Source organism: Aythya fuligula, chromosome 3 (assembly GCF_009819795.1).
Source record: "Aythya fuligula isolate bAytFul2 chromosome 3, bAytFul2.pri, whole genome shotgun sequence".
Classification (NCBI taxonomy): Eukaryota; Metazoa; Chordata; class Aves; order Anseriformes; family Anatidae; genus Aythya; species Aythya fuligula.
The window spans coordinates 112,162,013-112,177,440 of NC_045561.1; the positions used below are offsets into that span (position 1 = coordinate 112,162,013).

The window sequence follows — 15,428 nt, forward strand, 5'->3', positions numbered from 1 at the left end:
CTTCATTGACGGTGTTACAAGCCAAGCTCTCAGCCTTCGGCAGTTGCTCATCATCATCTTGAATTTAGATTTCATGATAATTAGGGTGCCTGAGTTGTACAGTAAGAAGAGGCAATCTGATCTAACCCTGCATCACGTAAGTTTCTACTTTCAAGCCATCTGCATGCTGTGAAAGCTGACTGTGAAACTCCTCAAATTGTTAAAGCTGAAGGGATAAGAATAAGCTTTATTTAATAAACCACTTTGGAGTGGCTTGCAAGCTGCATCACGAGTGTCAGCAGGACATAGGTGTGTGCGCACCCTCACTTAATGCTATAAACAGGGATTAAACAAGGTGTGTTTTGTGGCTGGATGTTGCTGCCTCTTGCTCTCTGCTTGCTTTTATGGCAAGACTCAAGCCCAGCTCCAGTGCACCATGGGCTGGTTTGCTCCCTATGTCATGTTTGGTCCTCGGTGTTTTCAGACACCAGGGGAGAAAAGGAACCTCAAACCAAAATGGGGCACTAGTCACAACCAGATGTTGGGCTGCCTTGTGTGCCAGGAAGTGGAGGGCTATAAATCACAGGCAGGCATGTGTTGGGGTGTGACAACCTACGCACATGTGATTGCCATTAACAATTTGCTTTGCAAGTGCAAGCGAGAGTGAATGAAAATAACAAGGCAGTAAACAAAGAGGGGCTCGGCGTCTGTGGGGCTGCATGCCGATTTTCAAAGACACCAGGGTAAGGCACATGAAGTTACACAATGTCTCTGTGGGACAAATAAGAGGGCAGAAAGTTTGTAACTAGGCTTCAGAAATCAGGGATTAGGAGAAAAGAGCATCATCATGAAATATACATGCCTTTTTTATTTTTTAATTTAGGTTAAAGGGTCTTATTAAGTAGTCTTAGAGAGGCTATGATGAGAGATGATGACTGATGAGAGACTATATTACATCTATTACTAGATGAAATATAGTAATACATCTATTACTAGATGTAATAGATTCCATTGCCTGCTTAATATACTACATGTATGCTCAGATGAATGTAGCCTTTTTTTATCTCTTTCATGTTTCCTTTTTTCTTCCAAGCGTATGATCTACAATGTTGAGAGCACCCACAGCCGAACAAGGTAGAAAGCCAGGTGCAATGAAACCATGCTTCTTGCAAGGTGCTTCATGCGAAACTCATCACAGACATGCAGCAAAATGGGATCATAGGGCATAGAGGAGTTCAGGTTGAGAGGGAGCTCTGGAGGTCTATAATCAGACTGCCTGCTCAATGCTGGGTCAGCTATGAGGGCTCAGGGCTCTAAGGTAGGTAGAGGACAAGGTGTTGGAAAATGGGACAAATGCTGACATAGTGTGTATAGCTCATGTGCTTCCTGCTACTTTCAGTTTATGGAGGAAAGGAACCTAATGTTTTTACTCTTTGAATTGTCCCTGGCATGGGGGCAGTTTTGGCTCCCTCTTAATGGGAATGCATTTGAAAGCATATGTTGAGTGATCTCAGAGAATCGCTGATCACAAAGACAGGCCACGCTGAAACTATAGCAGTAAGGACATTGTTTATGACAATATGAGGTTAAGTCTTAGAAACAGAGTTGAAGATGCCTGCGTTAGCATAATGGGAAACTCATTACACATACTTTTAAATATCTTTTCCAGTGCAGTGCAGCCAATGTTTTATAAAGGTCATAGGTTTATTCATTCACGGAGTTTAAAAGCCATACGGGACCACTGGATCATCCAATGTGATCTAATACACCTTATTATATTTTATCCAGTTCCTTTTATACTAAGCTCATTACAATAAACACATCCCACCTTGGGGTAGAGGCCTCATTTGGAGAATCCATAAGGACAAGTGACCCACGGCAGTGACGGTAACGATGAGCAACCCAGACTGTTAAAGACTTGCACCATTTCTCTAATCTGGGATGTATCCAGCCAGTGGTTCTTGTTATGAGTCCCTCTGCTAGGCTGAAGCATTCACTGGAAGCTGATGGTTTCTTTCTCAAAATACATCAGGTCAAATCATCTTTCACAGAGCACATCATGCTCTTCCTATTTTCCAGCATAAAGCTTTTCTTCAGGTCTTAAATCATTCCACTGCTTCTTCTCTGCTTCTGCTTTTATTTATTTATTTATTTATTTATTTATTTATTTTCAAGCTAAAACAAATGGACTGCCTGAATTATACACAATATTCCAGTTACAGTCTCTGCCATGCCACACAAGAGAGTAACATCCTCTGTCCCTACAACACTCCTCCCCTTTATACCTCTAAATAGCATACTACAGTCAGAGCATCACACCGCATAATTTTATCCACAGTGACCTCTGTTTTTTCAATGCTGCTGCTTCCAACACAAGACAGCCCTGTCCTCCTCCCTGTGCCCTAGTTCTGCCTACTGCAAAAGCAATTTGACTTGACTCCTGCGCTGCTGACGGATGGTTTGCTGTCGTAGCTCTGTGTCCACCAGTGGACTGAGGACATCAACCTGAGTGTGCTGAGGCAATCAGTGTATATGACTGCCCCCAAACAGATTTCTGGTTGGAGGATAGGTTTTATACCTGAACAATTCAAGATTATTGCTTCCCCGAGGTTGTTTTAGGACAAAATTTTTTCATAAAATTGTTTGTCTAATTCCTTTCTCACATGCAATTTCCCACCCTGACACAAAATCACTCTGTGTAATGTTTACATTTTATTTAAAGATGTTTTGTCTTTGAATTGTTTTAGTTCATTAGCATTATCTTTGCATTTATTACACTGTATTCAGGGTCCACTAACTCAGTAATATAGTCCTCAAGACCTGCATAATCTGGTTCATATGCTGGAACTATCCTTGCCTCTGCTGCGTGAATTATTTTAAATGTCAGTGCAGTGCATGAAAAATGCTGCAAAAGCATAGCATTGCAAGAAGCAGAGAATTTGTGTGTGCGCTAATGTCAAAAGGAATGAATTAAAATGGTGAATGAATGTTCAGTGAAGCCTATGGGTGATCAGTAATGCACATGCTAATTCAGAAGACATTTTTAGAAAATCCTAAATTTGACCATTCAGGCAATTAATAATGGCTATGTCTTAAGGAAATTTGCAAGTACAGTAAATTTGATGTGCAGAATCCTTTAAACTTGTATTTATTGTTTAGATTTTCCCTGCAAGGAAGGGTGCATGTACCTGTTTCAAAAAAGTGATGATCATTTTGTCTCAAGCTCCTGTAGAAAAATATGATCTACGGAGAACTTTGAAAATATCATTAATCATTACTACGTCCCCTACAAGGAAGAATGGTTTTGAGATTAGGGCTTTGGAGGAGGACTTGGAGGATCTGCTTTGTGTTTCCCAGCTCTGTAAAAAAACAGTCATACATCTGCATCATCATACATCATACAATCATACATCAAACTATTTCAGAATAGTTTATCTAGCAGCTCAGTAGAAGCAGAAATAGCCATATTTTCAAATGCAATAATTTTGTTAGGTACTAAGCCCCTTGTAATCTCCTTTGCAGCTATGGGAGTTCTTGAAAAGAATAAGCTTGAGTTCCTACCTTTAAAAGATGAATTACCTCTTTCTGCGATCATTTTACTATCCTTTTCCCTTTTTGTGTCAAATATGAGCATTTTGGAGCAGGGACACTCAGACTGAGTTTGCATGGCTCTAGGAAGGACTTCAGCTGTGTTTCTGCCTTTGGGTACAACTGTAATATGAATCCTAATTAGAAGTGGTTTAGCCTAAAGAAAGGAAGACTAGGATGAGAGTAGGTTAGTAGTTTTCAGGGACATAGGCTATGGCAGAGATGGAGAGAACTACGTGTTCTTAACCTAGTTGCTGGAGAAGATAAGAACATAAACTGTAACAAAGGAAATTTGGGTTATATATTCAGAAAAATATCACAGTCATGAAAAGAGAAAGGTACAGGAAGACACCAAATGGTAATAGTGGGGTCTCCATTACTGGGAGTCTTTACAAGCAAGCTAGCTTGCATCCTGCTACAGAGCCAGGAGAGACTAGACAACCCTGCAAAGTGATTTGCAACCCTATTGCTATGCTCTACACTCAAGTTTATTTTGCAGTTGCTTCAGGTTGATCCCGTGACTTGCCTAAAACCACATAATGTGTTGTTTTTAGAGCCAGGATTTGCCATGCTTCTTCTCTGACTATTTGCCAGTAGACCTCTCCTTAGACTTTTCTGCAGCACTGCCAGGAGCTAACGCTGTTCTTTCACTTCAGGATATTTTTTTCCTGAAGCACAAAACTCTACCTTGAAATATGAGTTTTCCAACTGTGAAGGCCATCGTTTGTTTTCACACAAAACTTGAGGGAGGACAGGAAAAGGTGTTTGGTTTTTGGCGATGTTACCCACATGTGATTTTTGGCTGTGGATGCAGAGCGTGGAGTGGAAAGCCTTACGTTCCAGCTGGCTTCACTTTGCAAAGCAGGACTCCTTGCCAGATTTCTCAGGCTGATTTAAATCAGCTCAGACTCTGGCTTTCTCTCTCTTGTGCAAATAGAAAGGTACGGTGATGTGCACTGGGGGCCTTACTCCTTACCAAAACCTCTTGAGCTAGATGTTAAAGAATGGTTGTGACAGGGCACAGCACAGAGTGCAGAGGCTGCACCAATACAGTGAAATGAAATATGGCAAAGCCACTCTGATCTTGGGAGCAAGTGGCACAGCAGGACTTGCATCTAGACAGATGTTTTTTCTCCAAAACAGGTCAATGGCATGTATCCCAGCTTCCTGAGAGCAGTGGTCCAGGCTGTTGCCAGCCCTGGTCCAGGGAGTGCTGGTTGGCGTGGTCCAAGACTCTACTGAGGACTATGTGAGCATTTAAAGAGTACAGCTGATCATTTTGTAGTGCTTGGACCAATGCCCTGGGCCTCTAGAGCACAAGAGGAGAAATGTAGCTTATAGACCTACAGCACCAGTGTTGGGAGGACTTCCTAGCTCAGCTCTGTAGGATGCTCTGGAGTCAAATCCTGGGGAGAGGGCACGTCACCCAAATGAAGCCTGTACTGATGCAGCAATTCATGATTTGCACAGGAAATCTGTAGGTGTTCAAACCTTCTTCTAAACTCATGATGTAAGCTCCCTGGAGTGCTTCATGGTCTTTGACTAGATATCCAGTCACTCAGTTTGGAGAACTGAGACAGACTGTGTGCCAGCTCTAAGCCCACCTCTCTTGTGTTTTGTTCTCTGAGAGCTGGCAGGACTCGTCGTGTGAGCCTAGTGCACCCCTAAGGCCTGGTGGCTGGGCTCAACATGCCCATGTACTCCCTGTATTGTGCTGCTTGGGAAACGTTTTGGTTGGGTTCACTTTTGAGGAGAAACAGATGGCAATAGTCAGCTATGGATGAGGCTATTTGAAGACTTTAAAAGGAAATGTTTTCTCCTTGACAGAGGATTGCTTCCATTCAATCAGATTTGATGATAATACTTGTATGGCATTGGAATATTTGAACCTAATATGATTTTTAAAATTTATTTATTTATTATTATTATTATTTTTTTGTGGTCACTGGGTTCTATTCTTGGCTATACTATTCAGGTCTGCTGCAGACAGACACAGAAGACTGGTTTCTAAAGAGTATATTGCCTTCAGCATTTGGCACATGTGGCTTCTCTGCTCCTTCCTTTACAAGTAGGTACTACTGAGGGTGGTGAAGCTGACAACCATGTAGCCTGGGATGAATGTGCTCTGGTTACTTGCTGAAATGATGCAGGGCAGGCCATGTAAGCTTCCTGCACGTCACCTGCCTGTCATGAGCTTGTTTTGGAAGAACCACCTCGGGTATGAGAGTTGTGCCGTCCTAGGATAGAGGTATCATTCATTATGTGTCTGGCAAGTAAACTGACAGCCAACAAGTCTTCCCATTAATGTCGTTCATAATTATGACTTTTGCTACTGAGTACTGAAACAAGGCTAGCACATTCATTTCACACAATTCATCACCCAGACATCATCTTTTTCCTCTTCTGCATAATATTTATCTGACATCTGTGCAGTGCTTGAATCCCAGACTCCCTCTTAATGTCTGTTATATGGCCAGCTGACTGGCTGTGTCCATCCAGGGAAAATAGCAATTCCTCTGTCCAGCCATTCCTCCCAGGAGGTCAGGACATGGTCTGGCTCACGCTGGGCTGGCAGTGAGAAACCTCAGCTAACTGTGCTCAGATTCCACGGTGGTTACTTCCACACTATGAATGCAGAAGGGCACAACTGTTTTTAATTTTCTCTGTATTCGCAAAAAGAAAATGATTCTTAATCAAATAATTATGAGGGCTTTGTTTGACTAAGCCCCACGTTTATTGGCAGCATTTTGCAGATCTTTTCTGCAATTAGTGTTAAGGACGAAGCACAGAACAAAGGAGGTAGAAGGCTGGGTTCAGGATGAATTGCACAGCCAGCTTTTAATCCCTCTCCTTACAGTCTGTCTTTCATGGCAGCTTGTGTCCATCTGTGTGAATGTGCCAGCAGTGGCAGAAATCAGTGGAAGACCTCCTATTGAGCTCTACATCAAGGTGTCTTGGGGCAAAACTTCCATTAATAATTATTTCTATGAGGAGTTTGTACTCCCCAGAGTCAGAGCTGGGCCTGGGAGGACAGCCCTGGTAGGGAAATACCTGGTTTTAAATTGGGTGGAAGGTTTCTGTCCCAAGAGAGATGGAGTGCTTGTAAATCTCTGGCTGTTGATTTCTTCAGTTGAAATAGGGAGATGCAGTTCACCCCTTCTGTGGGTGATCAGCTTTTTAGGACTGTCTCTGGCTCCATGTGCTCAGCACTGATACGGAATTTTTTTCTCTTGGACAGTTTCTCCTGATGTTTTTCCTGGTAGTGCAGTTCGTGTCTTTCTTGTTGGAAAACAAAACAAAACAAAACTTGATAAATACCAGTAGAAGAACAAGAAAATAAATAAATGCAAAACATGCCTGTAGAAGATGTTCCCCTTTAAACAGATGGAGGTACTGGTCTCAGAGAACGCCATCAGAAATCTGACTTGTTTTTCAGTTGGTTAAACTGAGAAGGAAAAAGCAGGTTTAATGTCAGACTATACCATAATACTTTTGCAAAAATATAATCATGATTAATTGTGTAAAAGCATGTCTATAAAGCCTTGCTTAAATGTACATGGATGGAATATGGGAGTTTCCACATAGAAAGCTGTCTTACATCTGTGCTGTTAGCTCTAGCACAGCCACAACTGGAGAGGGGCACCGATGGGAAACAGCCCTTGAATAGCTCATTAAATCAAATGATTGATACAAGTGTGGCTTAAGACTAAATTCCACTGTAATTTTACACAGTGGTTGTAATGGTATTTAAGAGAGAAATCTTAGGAACTCAAAAACATGGGGGAGGTTCGCTGCACATCTATCATCTATTTTAGCTCTGTCATTTGCATCATTTAATTGAAATATGGAAAGATTAAAAGTCAAAGACTTCCCTTTGACATAAAAAGGAGCAACATTTATGGCTTGAATTTGACCCAGGAGACTATTTTATCTTACCATCTCTCCCCTGAACCCTGCCGGTCTCTTTGATGGATGAAGTGCCCAGTATAACATCCTTGCACAATCACAGGAGCCTGCTGGACTCCCTAACACAACCTTTTTGTTCTTTGTGTTTAAAGGGAAAGGAGGAGTATTAGGGAAAGATACGGTAATATGTTTCCTTCCTGTTTCTGGGCAGTAGCAGCTCTACGCTGTGCTAATAAATTACTTTGATAAGAGTGTTTAGCTAGGGCCAACTGAGTTCATTCTCTTTTATGGTGGAGGCTGAGTGCTGCTGTATGTGTTGCCCTGACAAGTTGAGGGGATGAGTATAGTTCCATGGGGGCAGATGGTGCATCACAGATGGTCTACTAGAGACAGGTAGCTCTGTATACAAGAGGGTTTTTTTTTTTGTGTTACAAACATGCCTGGAACACATGAGCAGGGACAGGTCAGGGAGGCCAAGTGAATATTTTCAACTGTTTTTCCCCATGGAGCATTTTGCTCCTTCTAGTGTTTCTAAAGGGCTGTCCATTCGTACCATGCATAGCTGGTAACATCCCCGAGCTGAGTATATGTCACGGCCCTGGGTCTGGCTACTGTCCTGCAGGACTGTCCCAGGTCCCTTCACTGGGGACAGACAGCAGATCCAGCTCCTCTCTTGGCCTGACACATCTCCAGGTCACCAACTTCATGTCTGTTATAATGCTATGGACCTGTGAGTCCATGTCCCAGGTGCTTTGAGTCCTGAGGAACTCCCAAACTAGCCCAGCTGCTTAGTCTGCTGTGTTTGACCTCTGGAGTTAATGAGGTTTGTACTGATGAACAGAATCGTGCCAAAGCCCAGGAGCTCTTGCCACTGGAACTCAATGAATGGTCTTGCTTAGTTTCAGGTGCAGTATTTGGTGTTGCCCATTCCTGACACAGCTTAGAAGTTAGCATGGACTATATGCTGTTCCCAGTGGGCATTTTGGATGGAGCCACTCTTTTGAGTGCTAAGAGCGCACAAAAGTTGTCAGGATGTACCAGGTAAATGGTGTGTTTAATTTCCTAGCATCACTGCAACCACAGTTTACTTCTTCCATAACATGTAAACGAAGCCCAATGCTCTTTGTGTCTTTTTTAATGGTTCCAAAAATCAGTTGATCTTTATTTTATCTATCAGAAAATCTTCATGGCTCTAAACAGAACACTTGAAGGACCACACGCATTTCCCTTCCTGGGTTTCTTCATCACTTTGGGTACCTTTGCATGAAGGTCAGGACCTGCCAATGATGCTAAGGTCATTCCTCCTACGCTTCGATCTGTCTCCAGATCACAGCTTCCCTCTTCCTCTGTGGCCAGGTGTTCATTGCCTGCAGATAGCTGTGGATGTTGTATATTTAGTCTCCGACCTTTCAGAAGAAAGTAAACAAAAGAAACCTTTAGACAACATCAGACCCCTGTTGAGAAAAAAAAAAAAAATCCTTTCTCCTTTTGAAGATGATCAGCAGAAATATGAAATTTAAGGGAAGCCCTTGTCTCAGTGCACAGCAAGCACCAGTCCTGGGAGAGTAGATTTACAGTGTGGTAAGAAATGCATCAGGAGTGTTGCAAGATCCTGATATGCAAACTACTGTGATTCCACTTGAAAGAGGCATTCTATGGATGATATTTCAGAGTTACCACTGATACGTTTCATTAAATGCCTGAGTTTGAATAATGCTATAGCTGTTTCATCCGTTTTGTCAGCCAGTTATATGGAGACTAGACTGATGATAGTTTTTGATTTCCAGCTCTGTGAAACTTGGCATCAAAGCAGTACTTAGGTGCCTCCAAAGCCTATGCTGCTCTTGGGAAATTGTGAAGGCAGTTCTTTGCACCAACTGTTGTACAAGCACAAAGATAGCATTTCTTCTACACGCTGTGTTTTTAATTAGAGCGTGCCTCTTTCACAACGTGCCTGACTTTGAACTCTATTTGTCTTAGACTTTCCATTACCTGGGATGTAATTGGAAGTGAATTATTTGCTCAAGGGTGAAGAAAATAGTTTTTATGCAAGATTATTTTTTTAAATACAGATTGCGTTTCAGATAGGTTCTCCATTTTTTCACAGAGAAAAGTCTGAAGCAACTCAAAGACAGAAAGCTCAGACTAAGCAGAATACTGGGCCAATTCTCACCCTTCACCACAGCAATAATTTTAATGGGATGGTACAGGAGTAAACAAGGTAGCAACATAACAGAATTCTATATTGGATTTGCTGAAGTTCTTGCTCAACTAGGAGAAAGCTAGGAAGGAGTTTTACCAGAAAGTAAACCAGAGGGGAGTCTCTTGCCTTATTCCAGTGAAACATCTAATGCTTTCATCTTTGTTCAATTATTTGTTTGCATTCCCACACTGCCTAGGAGTCATGGGCATGAATCACAGCCCTCTCCTGCCAGGCTGAGGTCAGTTTTAATACTTTAATATCAGATAAATCTCCTATCAGCAGTCTGTATCTGGCAGTCAACAAGTTAACAAGTATTTTTCTCCTACAACTGTTATGATCCCAACCAGTTATTAGCATTAGGGTAATTAAGGTGGATACTTCAGATTTGAAGTAACGTGGATGGTTACTGGAACTGCAATTAATAACAGCTTGTCACTATATCCTGAGCAGGTTGTGAGGTAGATTTTATCCCATGCAGTTGAAATGATAAGGATTCATTTTCGTTTGGAGGACCTGCCACTTTTATTTGTGCACCGAGTGAATCCTGCAACGTGTCTTTAGAGAGAAGGGCAGACTCTGTTGGTATAAACCACAGTCATCCCAGCATGGGACAGAAATACTTTGATGGACTATATGAGTTTCTTTGCTATTTATATGGTCTCATAAACCATCCCTGTCTATACCACCTCCTGAAATGTGCTTGTTAAGGGTTTAGTTAGTTAAAGATGCTCACAGGCTCGTTGTGTTTGATTAATCCTTTCATCTGATGATAAGGTATCAGGGTTGGTGGGCTCAAGATAGCCAGTAGAGGGAACAAATACACTGTGCAATACAGAGCATTATATTCCTCTTGAAAGAAGTGGCAACTTAAATTGAGTGCATGCCAGATAAAGGGTCTGCATTGAGTTCAAGTTACTAGCAGCAAAGGTATGTGTTAAAGTCTTAAAAAGATTTTAAGAGTCCCCTAAAGAAAGCTTGAAAATAAAGGTACCACATCATGGAGTGTGTACTAGAGGCCCTATAGATCTTTGGCTGTGAGTTAGCAATCTGTATTTCCTAGGGAATATGTAATTTCCTATGTAATAAGAAGCACTTTTAAACACATACATGTAGCAGATGAAGATACATCTCCATTTGCTCTTTTAAATGGATTGAATTCGGTCATTTTGAAAGGTGAAGTAGGAGAGATGGCAATTAACAGGCCTTGCTACCCAAATAGGCAGAAACTGGACCATGCTTGGCAATGGCCAATAAAAAAAGCAGTGTTGCTGACCTTCCCAGAATGACTGCGCTGGGGCTTGGCTAGGGTGGCAACGTGGTAAAGATTTTCCAGTGAATCAAGTATTATGAGTAGCTGGGATGTGTCAGACCTGCTATTCTCTTCGAGAGGTGTCAAGGGAGTCCCAAATAGTCCTGAAATAATTTTTCCATTTATTGGCGGGTAAGATTCAATTCAGCATTATTTAGCTCAATTAACAATGGAATAAATGAGATAAGTCTTTTCTCCAGTGATGTCTTCCACATCAATATCTCTATATAGGTGTATATATATACATATGTTTATAACTTTTGTACTTGCAGCTCAGTCTTGCAAAGCCTTAATCGCACTAATATTGGTATTTAACTAAAGTGGTTAAACTGGGAGACCAATCAGCTTACCTGTATAGTTGATGGAGGAGTGAATTAATCACCCATCCCATCTTAGTAAGTGCCTTCAACTAGGTGGTGCAAGTCCAGGTATCATCTGAGAAAGGGACTTCCATGTAAATGAATCTTAGTTACTTTTGTGAAGGGTAGAAAAGCACACAGTAGAGTGCTCGAAATACTGTCGTCACTGAACATTTCATAAAGCCTAATAGAAACAAACATTTAGCTTTTGAAACCTCAAGTTCTTTTAAAAAATCATTATTAAGTACTGGAAAGCTGCCACAACCATCCAGCGCTGCATATTCCCACAGTTTTTTCCCGTGCTCGCAGATTGTGCTTGGTGGAAGTAACTGCAGGGCAAGTTGCATAAGAGCATAGGGTAGGTGCTTAGTGACATCCTCGCTATGCTAAAACAAAACCCTGACATTGTTTTCCATGGTGTGTGTCTGCTTTTATGTGGTGGCAAGAAAGTGACTATAATTTGCTGTTCCAGAGAACTGGCAGTTACTTGCAGTAGCAACTGTAGTAACACTCGAACTCATAGTCCTTACTGCTCCCTCAGGATATGCATGGAAGCAAGATGATGCATGCTACGTGTTTTTCTACCAGGAAAAAAAAATACAAAAAACACACAAAGAACTTTTCACAGTCTACAAGCCAGATAACTTAAGGCCAATGGTGTGTGTTAGAGAGGCTCTGCAACTTAAATGTACTTATTGAAAAAAACAGAGGAGGTTTAATACTCTCATAATTCAAAAACATCTGTAGGGTTTATCCTCAAACTTTTCACTGGGCTCAGGAAGTCTCATCCCCAGAGGAGGATGTCTCACAGGTTATAACCATACAAATAGGAGGATTTATATTAAAAACAGTTTTGCCACTTTGTTCAAAGATCTTTGGATTTCAAGTTTGTTATTGTAGTCTGGCTTCTCTCATAAGCCAAGTCCTGTACAACAGAAGCTGCATCATGCTCTGTATCTTAAACTGCATTGTACTTTGGTTCAATAAATATTAATTTACATTAATCTGTGTATAACTGAAGGGCATATAGCACTGTAGCCACTTTATAAGGTTTTGTTCACTTTTAATCCTTATTCCAATGCTCTTGCTAAGCTTTCCTTGTGCAAGGTTTCCAGCCTGGGCATCCTGTGGGATCCTGAGAACTGTCACACTGAATCAGACATCTGACCAGATAAAGTCATTGCCTTTAACGGCAGAGGTTACCAGCTGCTCACTGGACATTTCTCAGCCCTTGTTATCAAGGCTCTGCTATCTTTCTGGAAAAAAAAAAATAATCCAGCCCATTGTGTAGTTCTCTGTTGTTTGATTACTGGGAAAAAAAGCTGATGACATGATAAAGAACTAGCACACACTGTTGGGTAAGTAGTGCTTAGTTAAAAAGAAAATATTTTTTTAGAGCATAGCTTTACTGCTGTAATTACAAACATTTTTAATTAGACAAGAGGAACAAATGGGAAGCATCTCCTGCCTATGCCTGCCAGCAGACACGGAGACAAACCATGTGGGAATGTCTGGGGAAATGCTGGTTGGGTATTTTGTTGTTGTTTGCTTAGGGTTTGTTGTTGTTGTTTGTTTTGGTTTGTTCTGTTTTGTTTTGTTTCTTAATTAGTTCTTTTCTGTATCATTTCTCTGATGCCTTACAGGTCTAGGTGGATTACAGGATGGGTAATGCTGCATAAGAGATGGGCTCAGACAATTCCCTAAATGTCCATCTCATTGAGTAGACTCAGAGGAGAAGTTATATTCCTAACTCTTGGAATTTAATGGTTGGATTGTATCAGGCTAGTGATTGGCTCAGGTGCTGAAGCATGAGGCTTCTTACACTTTCTTTGGGGTAGGCCAGTGTAGCTGTGGATGTCCTTACTATCCCTGGTACCTTTTCTTCTTTGACTCCTGCTTCCCTGCCTTCCTTGTGTTCCTGGTGGAGGCTGGAATGGCTTTTCATCAGCTCTAGACTGTTTCAGGGCCTCTATTCCTTTACTCCATGCCATTCCCCTTACTTTATCTTGGATATCCTTGTATCCTTGGTTCCTGGAAACCTGCGGAGCTGCAACCACTTGTGTATGTGTTGGCATCCTGAGCACGGAGACTCTCCTCCATCACTGGCAAGCAGTTCTTCACATGAACAACGCCCTGGCTCTGAATCAGCCACACTTGAACACACAATGCTTCTGTCAGCGTCCTTCTGTGAGCCACACATTGTGTCACATATTTTCCTGAAAAATAGATATGCTGCACAAAAGACTTTTCTGCCAAGGCCAAAGCCTAAATAAGCCAAAGACAATGGTTCTGTACTATAAAAGTAATTTACAATAGTAAAGTCTTTCATACAGTATTAAAAGATTGTTTAAAATGACTGAGCATGATGATAACTAGTCACTAGTGAGGTTCTGCAGGGCTCCATTTTAGGGACAGTTCTCTTTGATGTTTTCATTAATGACTTGGAGGCAGGCCTTGAAGGTGTGCTGAGGTAGTTTGTGGGTGACACTAAATTGGAGCTGTTGACTCCCCTGAGGGTAGAGAGGCCTTGCAGACAGATCTTGCTGAATTAGAGGGCTTGGCAGTCACCATCTGCATGAATTTTAACAAGTGCAAGTGGTGGATTCTGCAGCTGGGATGGGGCAGCCCTGGCTGTATGTACAGATTTGGGGATGAGAGGCTGGACAGCAGCCCTGCCAAAACGGATCTGGGGGTTCTGGTTGACAACAAGTTGGACCTGAGCCAGCAGTGTGACCTGGTAGCTAAAAGGGCCAGCTGTACCCTGGGTACATCAGGCATGGAATTGCTGGCTGGCTGAGGGAAGGGATTGTTCTGTTCTGCTCTGCACTGGTGCGGCCTCATCTCAAACACTATGCGCAGTTTTGGGCACCACAATTTAAGAAGGACATAAAACTATTAGAGAGCGTCCAAAGGAGGGCTATAAAGACAGTGAAAGGTCTAGACGGGAAGGTGTATGAGGAGTGGCTGAGGTCCCTTGGTTTGCTCAGCCCAGAGCAGAGCAGGCTGAGGGGAAGCCTCGTGGTGGCCTGCAGCTCCCTCATGAGGGGAGCGGAGGGGCAGGCGCTGAGCTCTGCTCTCTGGGGACAGCGACAGGACCCGAGGGAATGGCATGGAGCTGGGCAGGGCAGGGTCAGGCTGGGGGTTAGGGAAAGGTTCTGCACCCAGAGGTGGTTGGGCACTGGGACAGGCTCCCCAGGGCAGTGGTCACAGCACCGAGCTGCAGGAGTTCAAGAAGTGTTTGGATAATGCTCTCAGACATACGGTTTTGGGTGGTCCTGTGTGGAGCCAGGAGTTGGACTCCATGATCCTTGTGGGTCCCTTCCAACCCAGGATATTTTATGAATCTATATAAAGAAAAAAAAAAAAGAAATTTGTCAAAATTTGAAATTTAGCATCACCGTGATCCAAAGTGGAGTGGATTTACTTACATCATTGCATAAAACTACAGTCTGTAATAAAATTATCCTCTGAAGAGACCAACTGACTGGTATTCTCTATAAAACATAAGAAATCCATACATGAGCAGGCTAGTTTGCAAAGTATCAGTGCAAGCATGTGCTAGATGCAGTTCAAATGGGAGAACAGAGAAAGCCAGAAGAATGCTGCCATTTGTGGAATTAAGGGTACATAATTGAATGGCCAGATTCTGAATGTGCTTGGCACGTAAATAAGGAGAAGATTGCCTAATTCTGCAGGGTTGCCTCCATATGTGAGTGCTGAGCCAGTCTTCTGTTCCCACAGTGACCTTGCTGATGGTAGGTACCCCATGCTTCTAGCAGTAGTTGCTGGAGGTGACGTTGAGTTTGATTTTCCCTAAAATATACAGCTGCTGCTTCAGAGTGTAAAGTTGCTGTTGTGGTCTCCTCTGGGTCTGGTGGAGATTTGATGCAGCTGGACCGCCAGAGAGGTCTTACAGCTACACCTGGCAGAAGGTCCTATGGGGGGTGTAGCTGAATACAGTGGAATTTGGACAAGTCTCAGCTTGAGTCTTGTCCTCCTAAAGACGTATTATCTAGTGAAAATGCAGAACTCTACTGACTTCAGCAGCAAGCAGAAATCTACCAGATGAAAGTAGCTCTTCGTA

The 15,428-nt window shown here is 42.4% G+C and overlaps 1 protein-coding gene across 3 annotated transcripts in view; it reads left to right on the plus strand.

Moving 5' to 3' along the window:
* Positions 1–15,428, plus strand: part of EVA1A (eva-1 homolog A, regulator of programmed cell death) — a 199,102-nt gene that overhangs the window by 163,555 nt on the left and 20,119 nt on the right. The window lies entirely within an intron of this gene.